General features: G+C 54.8%; 1 long non-coding RNA gene across 1 annotated transcript; it reads left to right on the top strand.

The window, feature by feature from the left end:
* Positions 1-4,446: 4,446 nt before the first annotated feature.
* Positions 4,447-5,617, top strand: LOC142048554 (uncharacterized). Its single transcript, XR_012657491.1, has 3 exons — positions 4,447-4,548; positions 4,935-5,126; positions 5,385-5,617. It is a non-coding gene; the product is annotated as an uncharacterized LOC142048554 (long non-coding RNA).
* Positions 5,618-19,447: the final 13,830 nt, after the last annotated feature.

A 19,447-nucleotide genomic window follows, 5' to 3' on the forward strand; every position in this document is an offset into this window, starting at 1 on the left:
CAATTCTTATTCATTGTTCTCTGTAAATTCCTGTTAGCATGTGCTCCCTGCACCTGCCTTCTGGCTGTATTCCATACTATTTTCTTGTCAGTTTCATCAAGCGAAGTATCCAGTATCACAAGTAGAGCAACACTCTTTCAAGTTCTCACCACGTTTTCCTCTTTTCAGAAACATTGCCGTAGAATCTTGTGGACATACCTCACGCTGTTTCTGCTGCTTGGGATGATTCCACGGTGTAAAGAACAAATCAACATATGCCACTTCTTCCCATTTGCCTTCCCTTTTTACAAAACAACATTAATTGCAAGATGGTACGATATTGCAATGTCTCGTGTTCTGGCCATTTGTGCCCACCTTCCAATTGATACGTTGGCCACCAATGATTGCAATATTCAATTAATGGTTTCCGAGTTAGTGGGTCACCGCCCCCGACGTCTTTCCAGTGCTTCAAAATACATCGCAAAGGTGTTCTCTGTGGGATAGGTTTCCTACTCAGTAATGCTCCCGTCTCCCAGTCGACTAGTAGTTGTGATAGTGCACTATCACAACTACTAGTCAGAGGGACTCCAACCCCCGTTAGAGGTCTCACTGGAAATCTGCCACTGGGATCTGTAGCCCCCTGCTAGATATCCCTGGAGACTTCAACCCCCTGTTGAAGACTCCCCTACCCTCGGGTCCCGCTCCACAGGCTTTCGCCTAGCAGAGACTTACCAACCGAGGCACCTCTTGGCCCCGACCCTGCGTGGCTTTCGCCGCGCCTTACGGGCAGGCCTGTGGGACTCAAACCCGCTATCCTATCCTATGTGGGAAACTAACCCCACGTATTATTCTACCTAAGTTTCTTCTTCAAAGAATGCCTTGTTTACCTCAATCCAGGGGATCTTGCTCAGAATTCTCTGGCCCGGGGATCGGAAGCTCTCCCGGAGAATTCCTCGGGGCCGGCTGCAGGTCCCACGATCCCACGGATCCGTCGAGATTCAAAAGCAGGTTCCCACCTGGGGTGCGAAAACTGTTACCGAAAAACGCGTTAAAATCGGAAACGACTCCTCAACACCAATTTAGTATTAAAGAGCAGGCATTCTTTATTCGCGGCGCCGAATGCACGGGGGATCGCTCCTCCTGGCGTGCGTACCTCACGCACCTTTCCTGTACAATTTGTAGATGAAAATTTTACATACTCATACATAGTCATTATTGTCTTGTCTAGCGATGGGTACAAACTTGCTCGTTCCGTATGTCAATCACTGCGCAGGCTCGGTTGTCCTCTTCCGTTGTTCTCTTCTGAGTAGGTGGTGTTACTTGGGTCGGTGGTGGTCTGTGAGTCGGTGGTCGCGATCTCCCCCTGCCGGAATTACCGTTTAGCTTCTCGGCTCTTACTCTTGGCAGTCTTGGCTAGTTTTCTCAGTCCGCTAAGCGAAACCGCGTTTTGTCATCCTTTTCTGACAGAAGCATGTTGTCTGTTGTTCTGCTGACATTAACGATCTGCACTAAAATGCAGATCGACAGATGCGCTGATTGGTACGCTCCATGTTCCCGTAATGGAACACCGTCTCTGGTTGGTTGATTTCATCGCTTTGGTTACACCTGTTCCTGTTGTTCAGTTTCTTCTTTTTTGGCTTTGTGTGATTCTCTCTGTGATTCTGTTTTTCTCTGCCTCGCTTTTCCCAGCTCCCCGTCCCTCACTTTTAATGCCCGTTATCCTTCACCAGCACACTCTCCCTTGGTTCCCATCCTCGTTTCTGAATTCCTCCTGCTTTGCCACGTAGCCCGTGACTTTTTTCTTAATCTCTCTCTGTCTGCCTCAACGCTCCCCCCGTGCTTTTTAATTCGTCTTCTCTGCTCTGTACCCTGCTACTGTTCTTGCCTTTCTGAGTTCTTCTCAGTTCAGCTCCCTTTCCCTATTCATGAATTCCTGTTCTTCCTGCAGCCACCGCTGTTCCCTGTGACCTCCATCTCTCTCTGTCCAGCTCCCTGTCCCTAGGTTTTAATTCCTGCCTCTGCCCGCTGTAGCCTGTCTAGATGTTTCTCTCGGCCTCTCTCTCTGTCCGGCTCCCTCTCTCTGTGTTCTAATTCCACGTTCTCTGTCACGTGGACCCGTGCTATTTGTTTGTCCTCATCTCTCTCTGTCCAGCTCCTTGCTGCGATGTTTTATTTCCTCATTTCCTCCCTCTCTGTCTTTGTAGCCCATTGCTGTTGGTTTGTTTTTTTTCTTTTTTTTCACTTGTTTCTTCATGTGTCTCTGTCTGCCTCCCAGTCCCTGATCTTTAATTCCTCCTTCCCTGTAGGCCGCTGTTCCTTTTTTCCATTCTACATTGTGTTCTCTTTGGTCTCGTGTTCTTATTCATTGATTCCCTCCTCGCTGCCCTGTGGCTTGTCCCCATTTTATTGTTGCTTCTCTCTCCCTCTCTCTGGCTTCTTGCCCCTGTTTTTAAAATTCCTCCCTCTCTTCTCTCTTCCCTGTAGGCCGTGTGATCTTTAGCCTTTCTCCATCTCTTTCTGCCCAGCTCTCTGTGTCTATTCATTAATTCTTCCCTCTCTGCCCTGTAGCCTGTAGCTTCTGTCCTTTCTCCATCTTGCTGTCCCTGGCTCCCCCGTGACCCTATGCTAGAATTGTTTCTCTCTCCTCTCCGTACGCATTGCGATTCCTTTTGCTCTCTGTCTCCCTTTGGTTTTTTTCTTTTTTTTTTCTGGCTCCCTGTCCCTAATTCTTAATTCTCTGCCTTCTCGTGCCCCATGGTTTGTTCTGTGGGGTTCTCTCGCGGTTCCCTCGCAGTTCCCTCCAGTCCATACTGGGCTATATTGGTCTAGTCCATACTGGGCTATATTGGTCTGTCCCGGCTTCCTCCCACTTCTTTCCCAGTGCCTCACAGTAGGTCCCGGTTCCGTCCATGGGGGGAACTGTGAGGGAACTGTGAGGGAACTGTGAGGGAACTGTGAGGGAACTGTGAGGGAACTGTGAGGGAACTGTGAGGGGGGGGGCGGCCCCCCGGGCCCCAGCCCCCCCCCCCCGCCTGGGGCCAGGGCCCCGCGGCCGCCGGCCCCTTCCTCCTCTGCCCGCTCCCGTCGCAGACGGCTCGGTATGTGTCACGAGCGGCAGCCGCGTTCAGCAGCTCTCGGAGGGCGCGCGGCTGTGCCCGGCCGTGACCGGGGCCCGCAGGGGTTTCCCGCTCGCCCCGAGAAGGCGCTGGCCCCGAGCCGGCGCGTCCCGCCCCGCCCGGCCCTCGGCGCCCTCGCGAGCTGAGCGCGGCCCGGCCAGCAGGGGGCGCTGGCGCGCACCGGCTGGGCGCGGTGGCGGGGCCGGTGGGGGCCGTTCCTTCCGGCCGCCCTTTAAGGGCCGCCCCGCGGGGCTCGGGCTTCCGGTGGCGCGTGCGCGGCGCGGCGGAGCGGGGGCGGGAGCGGTGCGTGTGGAGGGCGAAGGGCCGGTGCGTGTGGCGGCCGGGTCGCGAGGCGTCCCTGTGCGGTGCCGGGGCCCCTCTGCGGCCCGGCGTGGGAAGCCCGCGGCCGGCGGAGCCTGCTGGGAGCTGGGCGGGGAGCGCCGCGGCGGTCCGGCCGCCGGCAGCCATCCCCTGCGGTGTCCGGCAGCCCCTCGGGACGCCTGGAGGCCTGGCGGTGCCCGAGCCTCGCCTGCGGCAGCCGCCTGAGAGAGCAGCGCGGCCGTGTCCGGGGGCCGGAGAGCGCTGGTGGGTGAGTTCGGGCAGCGGGGGGCGGGTGTGTGTCTCCGGGCGGGGCCGGGGGGCTCCGTGCCCCGCAGAGAAGCCCCGGTCGGGCATCGTTCGCTTCCGAACAATGCAGGTCTGTCCCTGGTTATTTTCTGTGTACAGTGTTTCGGGCCACCTGAAAGCCTTTGGCCGGGTAGGTTTGGTGCGGGGCGATGGCAGGTGTGGACCCTGAAAGATCTCGGGTGGGGGGCGTGGGAGGTATTTCTTGCCTTAAAACTCTGAGCCCACCTCGTGTGTCATGTCGTGAGTCTCGTGACTGTGGCAAATGGCTGAGTCGGGCGTTTTCTGATAACTAACTTCTGAACGTGTGCGTGTGTAGGCACGGGGAGATTTGTGCAGGGTGACAGAGCCCCTTGTGCTTCTGTGCTAATGTCTACCTGTTCTAGACCTCCAGTGTTGGAAAGCCTTTGTTTAGTGCCTAGTTGTGCCTGCGTAACTGCTGTTGCGCCTGCAGCTGTGCTCGCAGGGATGCTGGGTGGCTCCGCATCAAACCGGCCGCCGGGCGGCCGGGTTGTGCCGCAGAGCATGCCGGGAGCTGTAGTCCTTGCGGCTGCCGGGCGGCCGGGTTGTGCCGCAGAGCATGCCGGGAGCTGTAGTCCTTGCGGCTGCCGGGCGGCCGGGTTGTGCCGCAGAGCATGCCGGGAGCTGTATTCCTGGCGCAGTGGCTGCCGGCCCTGTCACGTGGTTCGCCGGGCATGGCGGGAGGCGTGGTCTTGCGGCGCTCGGGTGCCGGGCGGCTGTGGCGCGTACGGTACGCGAGGTGTATTTTTGGGGTTGGATTCGTGTTGATTACTGGGGGCTTGCGGGTGCGGCCGCTTCCCGAGAAGCGGTGAGTTCCCCGGGAGCTGACAGAAGGGAAGAGGGAAAGGAGGAGGACGATGACCTTTTCCCCGTGCCCAGGGCGCAGATGATGGCCGCGTCCCCGGCCCACCGGAGGTCCCGCTCAGCCTCCCCTGGCCCCCCTTGCCCCGTGCGCCTGCCCCCAGCTCCGGCACCTCCCCATAAGCGTGCTGCATAGCCTTAGGCCGCCCCCAGGCCCTGTCGTGAAGGCAGCAAGCCGTCCCTCAAGCGCGCTGGATTCCCCCTTGGCGCAGGGGCCCTTAGCAGTAGCGTGGGGAGGGAGCGGTGTGTCCAGAAGCCCCTGCGGAAGGAGAGGCTTTGGCCAGGGTCGATCGACGGTAATGACAGTCGCTGTTTCTTCTTTCCCTCTCCCAGAGACCGTGCTGAGGACGTGGTTGTCTGTCCTTCCCCCGGGGATGCCGTTGCCTGCGGCCGTCTCAGGCTCGCGTGGCTTCTCTCTGCCCGTCCTCGCCGTCCTCACAGCGCAGGGCCGAAAAGGGATAGACAAAGCCCTTCCCGGCTGTGGACAGGAGCTGCCTCGGCTGAAGCTGGAGACGCCAACGAAAGGTAAAGAAGAAGAAACTGAAGGTGCTCTGGCTGCCAGCTGCCTTCCTGCCGCAGGCAAGAGAGAGCCTGTCCATGCAGGTGGGGGAGGAAGGATCCCCCTTCATAGCCCGCAGCGGGCCAGGCCACCAACGTGCACCGTAGGGTCTGTACGCGTAACCCGGAGTTCGGTACGGGCGTGTAGGGCACGAGCGAGCTAGGCTACGTGCCTAGGAAGCCTCATCTGGTAAGAGCTGTAAGACACCCACGTATTCTCTTCAGGTGGAGGACGGCCTAGAGTCTGGAGCTGCAGAAGAGGCAGGGAGGAGAGGAGGGGAAAGAAGCATCTGAACGGCTAAATTGTGCCAGCAGCGCTGAGAGCGAGAGTCGCGGTGAGTCCTGGGCCACTGGGGCCCCGTTGCCTCTCTTGTGCGTCCTGGGCCCTCCCTGTCTCTCCCCCGGCCCCCTCTCTTTCCTTACCTGCTGCAAAATTTACTTTTTTTTTTTGCGGCCCCCCCCCCCGCACCTTCTTTCTCCATCTCGCTCTGAGTGTCTCCCTGCCTCCCCGTCTTTTCAGTCCTCCCTCTCTCTGTCCTGTAGCCTGTGGTTCCTTTTTCTTTCTCCGCCTCTCTCTGCCTGGCTCTGGCTCCGTTTTTTTTTTTTTTTTTTATTCCTCCTGCTCTGTCCTGTAGCCTGTCGGTGTTTTGTTGTTCTCTGGCTCTCTTGATCTGACTCCCTGTGTTACCGAAAAACGCGTTAAAATCGGAAACGACTCCTCAACACCAATTTAGTATTAAAGAGCAGGCATTCTTTATTCGCGGCGCCGGATGCACGGGGGATCGCTCCTCCTCGCGTGCGTACCTCACGTACCTTTCCCCTACAATTTATAGATGAAAATTACATATACTCATACAGAGTCATTATTGTCTTGTCTAGTGATGGGTACAAACTTGCTCGTTCCCTATGTCAGTCACTGCGCAGGCTCGGTTGTCCTCCCAGTACAGTGCGGGGAACGGGGACGTACAGTGTGGGGAACGGGGACGTACCAGGATCTACTGGGTTGTACTGGGAGGGAACTGGGACGTACTGGGAGGCTCTACAATGTCCTGGGATGTCCTGGGATGTAGTGTGGAGCAACTAGGATGTACAGGCTTGTACTGGGTTGTACCGGGTGGAACTGGCAGGAATTTGGGATGTACTGGGAGGTAACTGTTATGTACTGGGAAGGAACTGGGATGTACTGGTATGTACTGGGAGGGAAGTGTTTTGTACTGAGGGGAACTGGGACGTACTGGGATGTGCTGGGAGGGAACTGTGAAGTACTGGGATGTACTTAGAGGGAACTGGGATGTACTGGGAGGGAACTGTGAAGTACTGGGATGTACTGGGAGGGAACTGTGAAGTACTGGGATGTACTGGGATGGAACTGGGATGTACTGGGAGTGAACTGGGAGGGAACTGGTATGTAGTAGGATGTACTGGGAGGGAACTGGGACGTACTGGGAGGGAACTGGGACGTACTGGGAGGGAACTGGGACGTACTGGGATGTACTGGGACGTACTGGGAGTGAACTGTGTGTGAACTGGGAGGGAACTGGGATGTACAGTAACGGACTGGGAGGGATCTGGGATGTACTGGGCTGCGCTGGTAGGGAACTGGGATGTACTGGGAGGAAACTGGAATGTCCCAGTTGACACCCACTTCCCTCCCAGTACATCCCAGTATATCCCAGTTTCCTCCCCGTATATCCCAGTTTCCTCCCAGTACATCCCAGTAAATCCCAGCTCGCTCCCAGTACATCCCAATACATCGCAGTACATTCCAGTTCCGTTCCTGTACATCTCAATACATCCCCATTCCATGCCAGTACGTCCCAGTTTCCTACCAGTTCATCCCCGTACATCCCAATTCCCTCCCGGTTCACTACCACTTCTTTCCCAGTGCCTCCCAATACATCCCAGTTCCGTCCCATTACATCCCAGTACATCCCAGTTCCCTCCCAGTACATCCCAGTTCCCTCCCAGTACTGGGAGAGACCTGGGATGTACTGGGAGGCACTACAATGTGCGGGGATGCCCTGGGATGTACTGTGGAGGAACTAGGATGTACAGGCTTGTACTGGGTTGTACCGGGTGGAACTGGCAGGGATTTGGGATGTACCAGGATCTACTGGGATGTCCTGGGATGTACTGGGAGTGAACTGGGAGGGAACTGGGACGTACTGGTAGGGAACTGGGATGTACTGGGAGGGAACTGGGACGTACTGTGAGGACACTGGGATGTACTGGTATGTACTGGGAGGGAAGTGTTATGTACTGAGGGGAACTGGTGCGTACTGGGATGTACAGGGATGGAACTGTGAAGTACTGGGATGTACTGGGAGTGAACTGGGAGGGAACTGGTATGTAGTAGGATGTACTGGGTGGGAACTGGGATGTACCAGGATGTACTGGGAGGGAACTGGTATGTACTGGGAGGGAACCGGGATGTACTGGGAGGGAACCAGGATGTACTGGGACATACTGGCAGGGAACTGGGATGTACTGGGAGGGGATTGGGATGTACTGGGAGGGAACTTGGATGTATTGGGAGGGAAGTGTTATGTACCAAGGGGGAACTGGGACGTACTGGGATGTAGTGGGAGGGAACTGTGAAGAACTGGGATGTACTGGGAGGGAACTTTGAAGTACTGGGATGTACTTAGAGGAAACTGGGAGGCAACTGGCATGTACTGGGATGTACTGGAATGGAACTGGGAGTGAACTGTGTGTGAACTGGGAGGGAACTGGGATGTACTGGGAGGCACTACAATGTGCGGGGATGCCCTGGGATGTACTGTGGAGGAACTAGGATGTACAGGCTTGTACTGGGTTGTACCGGGTGGAACTGGCAGGGATTTGGGATGTACCAGGATCTACTGGGATGTACTGGGATGTACAGGGAGGGAACTGGGATGTACTGGGAGTGAACTGGGAGGGACCTGGGATGTACTGGGAGGCACTACAATGTGCGGGGATGCCCAGGGATGTACCGTGGAGGAACTAGGATGTACAGGCTTGTACTGGGTTGTACCGGGTGGAACTGGCAGGGATTTGGGATGTCCTAGGATCTACTAGGATGTACTGGGATGTACTGGGAGGTAACTGTTGTGTACTGGGAGTGAACTGGGAGGGAACTGTGAAGTACTGGGATGTACTTGAGGCAACTGGGATGTACTGGGTGGAAAGTGTTGGGAACTGGGATTTAGTGGGAGGGAAATGGGATGTACTGGGAGGGAACTGGGATGTAGTGGGACATACTGGGAGGGAACTGGGATGTACTGGGGTGTACTGGGAGGGAATTGTTATGTACCGAGGGGGAACTGGGATGTACTGGGAGTGAACTGTGAAGTACTGGGATGTACTTAGAGGGAAGTGGGAGGGAACTTGGATGTAGTGGGAGGGAACTGGGATTTACTTGGAGGAAAGTGGCATGTACTGGGATGTAGTGGGATGGAACTGGGAGTGAACTGTGTGTGAACTGTGAGGGAACTGGGATGTACTGTGAGGGAACTGGGATGTACTGGGACAGACTGGGAGCGATCTGGGATGTACTGGGAGGGATCTGGGATGTACTGGGCTGCACTGGTAGGGAACTGGGATGTACTGGGAGGAAACTGGGATGTCCCAGTTGACACCCACTTCCCTCCCAGTGCCTCCCAGTATATCCCAGTTTCCTCCCAGTACATCCCAGTAAATCCCAGTTTGCTCCCAGTACATCGCAGTACATTCCAGTTCCATTCCTGTACATCCCAATACATCCCCGTTCCATGCCAGTACATCCCAGTTCCCTGCCAGTTCATCCCCGTACATCCCAATTCCCTCCCGGTTCACTACCACTTCTTTCCCAGTGCCTCCCAATACATCCCAGTTCCGTTCCGTTACATCCAGGTACATCCCAGGTCCCTCCCAGTACTGGGAGGGAACTGGGATGTACTGGGAGGCACTACAATGTGCGGGGATGCCCTGGGATGTACTGTGGAGGAACTAGGATGTACAGGCTTGTACTGGGTTGTACCGGGTGGAACTGGCAGGGATTTGGGATGTACCAGGATCTACTGGGATGTACAGGGAGGTAACTGTTATGTACTGGGAAGGAACAGGGAGGGAACTGGGATGTACTGGGAGGGAACTGGGATGTACTGTGAGGACACTGGGATGTACTGTTATGTACTGGGAGGGAAGTGTTATGTACTGAGGTGAACTGGGACGTACTGGGATGTACTGGGAGGGAACTGTGAAGTACTGGGACGTACTGGGAGTGAACTGGGAGGGAACTGGTATGTAGTAGGATGTACTGGGTGGGAATTGGGATGTACCAGGATGTACTGGGAGGGAACTGGTATGTATTGGGAGGGAACTGGGAGTTAACTGGTATGTAGTGGTAGGGAACTGGGAGGAAACTGGGACATATTGGGAGGGAACTGGGATGTACTGGGAGGGGATTGGGACGGACTGGGAGGGAACTGGGAAGTACTGGGAGGGAACTGGGATGTACTGGGAGGCACTACAATGTGCGGGGATGTCCTGAGATGTACCGTGGAGGAACTAGGATGTACAGGCTTTTACTGGGTTGTACCGGGTGGAACTGGCAGGGATTTGGGATGTACCAGGATCTACTGGGATGTATTGGGATGTACTGGGAGGTAACTGTTGTGTACTGGGAGTGAACTGCGAGTGAACTGTGAAGTACTGGGATGTACTTAGAGGGAACTGGGATGTACTGGGATGTACTGGGACAGACTGGGAGGGATCTGGGATGTACTGGGCTGCACTGGTAGGGAACTGGGATGTACTGGGAGGAAACTGGAATGTCCCAGTTGACACCCACTTCCCTCCCAGTGCCTCCCAGTACATCCCAGTTTCCTCCCAGTACATCCCAGTAAATCCCAGTTTGCTCCCAGTACATCCCAGTACATCGCAGTACATTCCAGTTCCGTGCCTGTACATCCCAATACATCCCCGTTCCATGCCAGTACATCCCAGTTCCCTACCACTTCATCCCCGTACTTCCCAATTCCCTCCCGGTTCACTACCACTTCTTTCCCAGTGCCTCCCAATACATCCCAGTTCCATCCCAGTTCCCTCCCAGTACATCCCAGATCCCTCCCAGTACATCCCAGTTCCCTCCCAGTACATCCCAGTTCCCTCCCAGTACTGGGAGGGAACTGGGATGTACTAGGAGGCACTACAATGTGCGGGGATGCCCTGGGATGTACTGTGGAGGAACTAGGATGTACAGGCTTGTACTGGGTTGTACCGGGTGGAACTGGCAGGGATTTGGGATGTACCAGGATCTACTGGGATGTACTGGGATGTACTGGGAGGTAACTGTTGTGTACTGGGAGTGAACTGGGAGGGAACTGGGATGTACTTGGAGGGAAATGGGAGAGAACTGAGATGTACTGGAGGGAACTGGGATGTACTGGGATATCCTGGAGGGAACTGGAATGGACTAAGAGGGAACTGGGACGTACTGGGAGGGAACTAGGACGCACTGGTCGGAAACAGGGACGGAACTGGGATGTACTGGGACGTACTGGGAGGGAACTGGGACGTACTGGGAGTGAACTGGGAGGGAACTGGTATGTAGTAGGATGTACTGGGAGGGAACTGGGATGTACTGGGACGGACTGGGAGGGAACTGGGACGGACTGGGATGCACTGGTAGGGAACTGGGATGTACTGGGAGGAAACTGGAATGTCCCAGTTGACACCCACTTTCCTCCCAGTTTCCTCCCAGTATATCCCAGTTTCCTCCCAGTACATCCCAGTAAATCCCAGTTCGCTCCCAGTACATCGCAGTACATTCCAGTTCCGTTCCTGTACATCCCAATACATCCCCGTTCCATGCCAGTACATCCCAGTTCCCTATCAGTTCATCCCCGTACATCCCAATTCCCTCCCGGTTCACTACCACTTCTTTCCCAGTGCCTCCCAATACATCCCAGTTCTGTCCCAGTTCCCTCCCAGTACGTCCCAGTTCCCTCCCAGTACGTCCCAGTTCCCTCCCAGTACGTCCCAGTTCCCTCCCAGTACTGGGAGGCAACTGGGATGTACTGGGAGGCACTACAATGTGCGGGGATGCCCTGGGATGTACTGTGGAGGAACTAGGATGTACAGGCTTGTACTGGGTTGTACCGGGTGGAACTGGCAGGGATTTGGGATGTACCAGGATCTACTGGGATGTACTGGGATGTACTGGGAGGTAAGTGTTATGTACTGGGAAGGAACAGGGAGGGAACTGGGATGTACTGGTAGGGAACTGGGATGTACTGGGAGGGAACTGGGACGTTCTGTGAGGACACTGGGATGTACTGGTATGTACTGGTAGGGAACTGGGATGTACTGGGAGGGAACTGGGACGTACTGGGATGTACTGGGAGGGAACTGTGAAGTACTGGGATGTACTGGGAGTGAACTGGGAGGGAACTGGTATGTAGTAGGATGTACTGGGTGGGAACTGGGATGTACCAGGATGTACTGGGAGGGAACTACTATGTACTGGGAGGGAACTGGGAGGGAACTGGGATGTACTGGGAGGGAACTGGGATGTACTGGGAGGGGATTGGGACGGACTGGGAGGGAACTGGGAAGTACTGGGAGGGAGCTGGGATGTACTGGGAGGCACTACAATGTGCGGGGATGTCCTGGGATGTACCGTGGAGGAACTAGAATGTACAGGCTTTTACTGGGTTGTACCGGGTGGAACTGGCAGGGATTTGGGATGTACCAGGATCTACTGGGATGTCCTGGGATGTACTGGGAGGTAACTGTTGTGTACTGGGAGTGAACTGGGAGGGAGCTGGGATGTACTGGGAGGCACTAGAATGTGCGGAGATGCCCTGGGATGTACTGTGGAGGAACTAGGATGTACAGGCTTGTACTGGGTTGTACCAGGTGGAACTGGCAGGGATTTGGGATGTACCAGGATCTACTAGGATGTACTGGGATGTACTGGGAGGTAACTGTTGTGTACTGGGAGTGAACTGGGAGTGAACTGTGAAGTACTGGGATGTACTTAGAGGGAACTGGGATGTACTGGGTGGAAAGTGTTGGGAATTGGGATTTACTGGGAGGGAACTGGGATGTAGTGGGACATACTGGGAGGGAACTGGGATGTACTGGGGTGTACTGGGAGGGAACTGTTATGTACCGAGGGGGAACTGGGATGTACTGGGAGTGAACTGTGAAGTACTGGGATGTACTTAGAGGGAAGTGGGAGGGAACTTGGATGTAGTGGGAGAGAACTGGGATTTACTTGGAGGAAAGTGGCATGTACTGAGCTGTACTGGAATGTACTGGGAGTGAACTGTGTGTGAACTGTGAGGGAACTGGGATGTACTGTGAGGGAACTGGGATGTACTGGGACAGACTGGGAGGGATCTGGGATGTACTGGGCTGCACTGGTAGGGAACTGGGATGTACTGGGAGGAAACTGGAATGTCCCAGTTGACACCCACTTCCCTCCCAGTGCCTCCCAGTATATCCCAGTTTCCTCCCAGTACATCCCAGTAAATCCCAGTTTGCTCCCAGTACATCGCAGTACATTCCAGTTCCATGCCTGTACATCCCAATACATCCCCGTTCCATGCCAGTACATCCCAGTTCCCTACCAGTTCATCCCCGTACATCCCAATTCCCTCCCGGTTCACTACCACTTCTTTCCCAGTGCCTCCCAATACATCCCAGTTCCGTCCCATTTCATCCCAGTACATCCCAGTTCCCTCCCAGTACATCCCAGGTCCCTCCCAGTACATCCCAGTTCCCTCCCAGTACATCCCAGTTCCCTCCCAGTACTGGGAGGGAACTGGGATGTACTAGGAGGCACTACAATGTGCGGGGATGCCCTGGGATGTACTGTGGAGGAACTAGGATGTACAGGCTTGTACTGGGTTGTACCGGGTGGAACTGGCAGGGATTTGGGATGTACCAGGATCTACTGGGATGTACTGGGAGGTAACTGTTGTGTACTGGGAGTGAAGTGGGAGGGAACTGGTATGTAGTAGGATGTACTGGGAGGGAACTGGGATGTACTGGGACGGACTGGGAGGGAACTGGTATGTACTGGGATGCACTTGTAGGGAACTGGGATGTACTGGGAGGAAACTGGAATGTCCCAGTTGACACCCACTTTCCTCCCAGTTTCCTCCCAGTATATCCCAGTTTCCTCCCAGTACATCCCAGTAAATCCCAGTTCGCTCCCAGTACATCGCCGTACATTCCAGTTCCGTTCCTGTACATCCCAATACATCCCCGTTCCATGCCAGTACATCCCAGTTCCCTGCCAGTTCATCCCCGTACATCCCAATTCCCTCCCGGTTCACTACCACTTCTTTCCCAGTGCCTCCCAATACATCCCAGTTCCGTCCCATTACATCCCAGTACATCCCAGGTCCCTCCCAGTACATCCCAGTTCCCTCCCAGTACTGGGAGGGAACTGGGATGTACTGGGAGGCACTACAATGTGCGGGGATGCCCTGGGATGTACTGTGGAGGAACTAGGATGTACAGGCTTGTACTGGGTTGTACCGGGTGGAACTGGCAGGGATTTGGGATGTACCAGGATGTACTGGGATGTACTGGGAGTGAACTGGGAGGTAACTGTTATGTACTGGGAAGGAACAGGGAGGGAACTGGGATGTACTGGTAGGGAACTGGGATGTACTGGGAGGGAACTGGGACGTACTGTGAGGACACTGGGATGTACTGGTATGTACTGGGAGGGAAGTGTTATGTACTGACGGAACTGGGATGTACTGGGATGGAACTGTGAAGTACTGGGATGTACTGGGAGTGAACTGGGAGGGTACTGGTATGTAGTAGGATGTACTGGGAGGGAACTGGGATGTACTGGGAGGGAACTGGGATGTACTGGGACATACTGGCAGGGAACTGGGATGTACTGGGAGGGGATTGGGATGGACTGGGAGGGAACTGGGATGTACTGGGCTGCACTGGTAGGGAACTGGGATGTACTGGGAGGAAACTGGAATGTCCCAGTTGACACCCACTTCCCTCCCAATGCCTCCCAGTATATCCCAGTTTCCTCCCAGTATATCCCAGTTTCCTCCCAGTACATCCCAGTAAATCCCAGTTCGCTGCCAGTACATCCCAATACATCGCTGTACATTCCAGTTCTGTTCCTGTACATCCCAATACATCCCCGTTCCATGCCAGTACATCCCAGTTTCCTACCAGTTCATCCCCGTACATCCCAATTCCCTCCCGGTTCACTACCACTTCTTTCCCAGTGCCTCCCAATACATCCCAGTTCCGTCCCATTACATCCCAGTACATCCCAGTTCCCTCCCAGTACGTCCCAGTTCCCTCCCAGTACATCCCAGGTCCCTCCCAGTATTGGGAGGGACCTGGGATGTACTGGGAGGCACTACAATGTGCGGGGATGCCCTGGGATGTACTGTGGAGGAACTAGGATGTACAGGCTTGTACTGGGTTGTACCGGGTGGAACTGGCAGGGATTTGAAATGTCCTAGGATCTACTAGGATGTACTGGGAGGTAACTGTTATGTACTGGGAGTGAACTGGGAGGGAACTGGGATGTACTGGGAGGGAACTGGGACGTACTGTGAGGACACTGGGATGTACTGGTATGTACTGGGAGGGAAGTGTTATGTACTGAGGGGAACTGGGACGTACTGGGATGTGCTGGGAGGGAACTATGAAGTACTGGGATGTACTTAGAGGGAAGTGGGATGTACTGGGAGGGAAATGGGATGTACTGGGAGGAAAGTGTTGGGAACTGGGATGTACTGGGAGGGAACTGGGATGTAGTGGGATGTACTGGGAGGGAACTGGGATGTACTGGGAGGGAACTGGGATGTACTGGGAGGGAACTGTTATGTACCGAGGGGGAACTGGGATGTACTGGGAGTGAACTGTGAAGTACTGGGATGTACTTAAAGGGAAGTGGGAGGGAACTTGGATGTAGTGGGAGGGAACTGGGATTTACTTGGAGGAAAGTGGCATGTACTGGGCTGTACTGGAATGGAACTGGGAGTGAACTGTGTGTGAACTGTGAGGGAACTGGGATGTACTGTGAGGGAACTGGGATGTACTGTGAGGGACTGGGAGGGATCTGGGATGTACTGGGCTGCACTGGTAGGGAACTGGGATGTACTGGGAGGAAACTGGAATGTCCCAGTTGACACCCACTTCCCTCCCAGTGCCTCCCAGTATATCCCAGTTTCCTCCCAGTACATCCCAGTAAATCCCAGTTTGCTCCCAGTACATCGCAGTACATTCCAGTTCCGTGCCTGTACATCCCAATACATCCCCGTTCCATGCCAGTACATCCCAGTTCCCTACCAGTTCATCCCCGTACATCCCAATTCCCTCCCGGTTCACTACCACTTCTTTCCCAGTGCCTCCCAATACATCCCAGTTCCGTCCCAGTTCCCTCCCAGTACGTCCCAGTTCCATCCCAGTTCCGTCCCAGTTCCCTCCCAGTACGTCCCAGTTCCCTCCCAGTACGTCCCAGTTCCCTCCCAGTACGTCCCAGTTCCCTCCCAGTACGTCCCAGGTCCCTCCCAGTACGTCCCAGGTCCCTCCCAGTACGTCTCAGGTCCCTCCCAGTACGTCCCAGGTCCCTCCCAGTACGTCCCAGGTCCCTCCCAGTACTGGGAGGGACCTGGGATGTACTGGGAGGCACTACAATGTGCGGGGATGCCCTGGGATGTACTGTGGAGGAACTAGGATGTACAGGCTTGTACTGGGTTGTACCGGGTGGAACTAGCAGGGATTTGGGATGTACCAGGATGTACTGGGATGTACTGGGATGTACTGGGAGGTAACTGTTATGTACTGGGAAGGAACAGGGAGGGAACTGGGATGTACTGGGAGGGAACTGGGACGTACTGTGAGGACACTGTGAAGTACTGGTATGTACTGGGAGGGAAGTGTTATGTACTGAGGGGAACTGGGATGTACTGGGATGTACTGGGATGGAACTGTGAAGTACTGGGATGTACTGGGAGTGAACTGGGAGGGAACTGGTATGTAGTAGGATGTACTGGGTGGGAACTGGGATGTACTGGGATGTACTGGGTGGGAACTGGGATGTACTGGGAGGGAACTGGGATGTACTGGGACATACTGGCAGGGAACTGGGATGTACTGGGAGGGGATTGGGACGGACTGGGAGGGAACTGGGATGTACTGGGCTGCACTGGTAGGGAACTGGGATGTACTGGGAGGAAACTGGAATGTCCCAGTTGACACCCACTTCCCTCCCAATGCCTCCCAGTATATCCCAGTTTCCTCCCAGTATATCCCAGTTTCCTCCCAGTACATCCCAGTAAATCCCAGTTCGCTCCCAGTACATCCCAGTACATCGCAGTACATTCCAGTTCCGTGCCTGTACATCCCAATACATCCCCGTTCCATGCCAGTACATCCCAGTTTCCTACCAGTTCATCCCCGTACATCCCAATTCCCTCCCGGTTCACTACCACTTCTTTCCCAGTGCCTCCCAATACATCCCAGTTCCGTCCCATTACATCCCAGTACATCCCAGTTCGCTCCCAGTACGTCCCAGTTCCCTCCCAGTACATCCCAGGTCCCTCCCAGTACTGGGAGGGAACTGGGATGTACTGGGAGGCACTACAATGTGCGGGGATGCCCTGGGATGTACTGTGGAGGAACTAGGATGTACAGGCTTGTACTGGGTTGTACCGGGTGGAACTGGCAGGGATTTGAAATGTCCTAGGATCTACTAGGATGTACTGGGAGGTAACTGTTATGTACTGGGAGTGAACTGGGAGGGAACTGGGATGTACTGGTAGGGAACTGGGACGTACTGTGAGGACACTGGGATGTACTGGTATGTACTGGGAGGGAAGTGTTATGTACTGAGGGGAACTGGGACGTACTGGGATGTGCTGGGAGGGAACTATGAAGTACTGGGATGTACTTAGAAGGAAGTGGGATGTACTGGGAGGGAACTGGGAGTGAACTGGGAGGGAACTGTGAAGTACTGGGATGTACTTAGAGGGAACTGGGATGTACTGGGAGGGAAATGGGAGTGAACTGGGAGGAAAGTGTTGGGAACTGGGATGTACTGGGAGGGAACTGGGATGTACTGGGAGGGAACTGGGATGTAGTGGGAGGGAACTGGGATGTACTGGGGTGTACTGGGAGGGAACTGTTATGTACCGAGGGGGAACTGGGATGTACTGGGAGTGAACTGTGAAGTACTGGGATGTACTTAGAGGGAAGTGGGAGGGAACTTGGATGTAGTGGGAGGGAACTGGGATTTACTTGGAGGAAAGTGGCATGTACTGGGCTGTACTGGAATGGAACTGGGAGTGAACTGTGTGTGAACTGTGAGGGAACTGGGATGTACTGGGACGGACTGGGAGGGAACTGGGATGTACTGTGAGGGATCTGGGATGTACTGGGCTGCACTGGTAGGGAACTGGGATGTACTGGGAGGAAACTGGAATGTCCCAGTTGACACCCACTTCCCTCCCAGTGCCTCCCAGTATATCCCAGTTTCCTCCCAGTACATCCCAGTAAATCCCAGTTTGCTCCCAGTACATCCCAGTACATCGCAGTACATTCCAGTTCCGTGCCTGTACATCCCAATACATCCCCGTTCCATGCCAGTACATCCCAGTTTCCTACCAGTTCATCCCCGTACATCCCAATTCCCTCCCGGTTCACTACCACTTCTTTCCCAGTGCCTCCCAATACATCCCAGTTCCGTCCCATTACATCCCAGTACATCCCAGTTCCCTCCCAGTACGTCCCAGTTCGCTCCCAGTACGTCCCAGTTCCCTCCCAGTACATCCCAGGTCCCTCCCAGTACTGGGAGGGAACTGGGATGTACTGGGAGGCACTACAATGTGCGGGGATGCCCTGGGATGTACTGTGGAGGAACTAGGATGTACAGGCTTGTACTGGGTTGTACCGGGTGGAACAAGCAGGGATTTGAAATGTCCTAGGATCTACTAGGATGTACTGGGAGGTAACTGTTATGTACTCGGAGTGAACTGGGAGGGAACTGGGATGTACTGGGAGGGAACTGGGACGTACTGTGAGGACACTGGGATGTACTGGTATGTACTGGGAGGGAAGTGTTATGTACTGAGGGGAACTGGGACGTACTGGGATGTGCTGGGAGGGAACTATGAAGTACTGGGATGTACTTAGAGGGAAGTGGGATGTACTGGGAGGGAACTGGGAGTGAACTGGGAGGGAACTGTGAAGTACTGGGATGTACTTAGAGGGAACTGGGATGTACTGGGAGGGAAATGGGAGTGAACTGGGAGGAAAGTGTTGGGAACTGGGATGTACTGGGAGGGAACTGGGATGTACTGGGAGGGAACTGGGATGTAGTGGGACATACTGGGAGGGAACTGGGATGTACTGGGAGGGAACTGGGATGTACTGGGGTGTACTGGGAGGGAACTGTTATGTACCGAGGGGGAACTGGGATGTACTGGGAGTGAACTGTGAAGTACTGGGATGTACTTAGAGGGAAGTGGGAGGGAACTTGGATGTAGTGGGAGGGAACTGGGATTTACTTGGAGGAAAGTGGCATGTACTGGGCTGTACTGGAATGGAACTGGGAGTGAACTGTGTGTGAACTGTGAGGGAACTGGGATGTACTGTGAGGGAACTGGGATGTACTGGGACGGACTGGGAGGGAACTGGGATGTACTGGGAGGGATCTGGGATGTACTGGGCTGCACTGGTAGGGAACTGGGATGTACTGGGAGGAAACTGTGAAGTACTGGGATGTACTGGGAGTGAACTGGGAGGGAACTGGTATGTAGTAGGATGTACTGGGTGGGAACTGGGATGTACCAGGATGTACTGGGATGTACTGGGAGGTAACTGTTATGTACTGGGAAGGAACAGGGAGGGAACTGGGATGTACTGTTAGGGAACTGGGATGTACTGGGAGGGAACTGGGACGTAGTGTGACGACACTGGGATGTACTGGTATGTACTGGGAGGGAAGTGTTATGTACTGAGGGGAACTGGTGCGTACTGGGATGTACTGGGAGGGAACTGTGAAGTACTGGGATGTACTGGGAGGGAACTGGTATGTAGTAGGATGTACTGGGTGGGAACTGGGATATACCAGGATGTACTGGGAGGGAACTGGGATGTACTGGGATGTAGTGGGAGGGAACTGGGAGGGAACTGGGATGTACTGGGAGGGAACTGGTATGTACTGGGAGGGAACTGGGTTGTACTGGGACATACTGGCAGGGAACTGGGACGGACTGGGAGGGAACTGGGATGTACTGGGAGGGATCTGGGATGTACTGGGCTGC

The sequence above is a fragment of the Phalacrocorax aristotelis genome, chromosome 26, assembly GCF_949628215.1.
Source record: "Phalacrocorax aristotelis chromosome 26, bGulAri2.1, whole genome shotgun sequence".
Classification (NCBI taxonomy): Eukaryota; Metazoa; Chordata; class Aves; order Suliformes; family Phalacrocoracidae; genus Phalacrocorax; species Phalacrocorax aristotelis.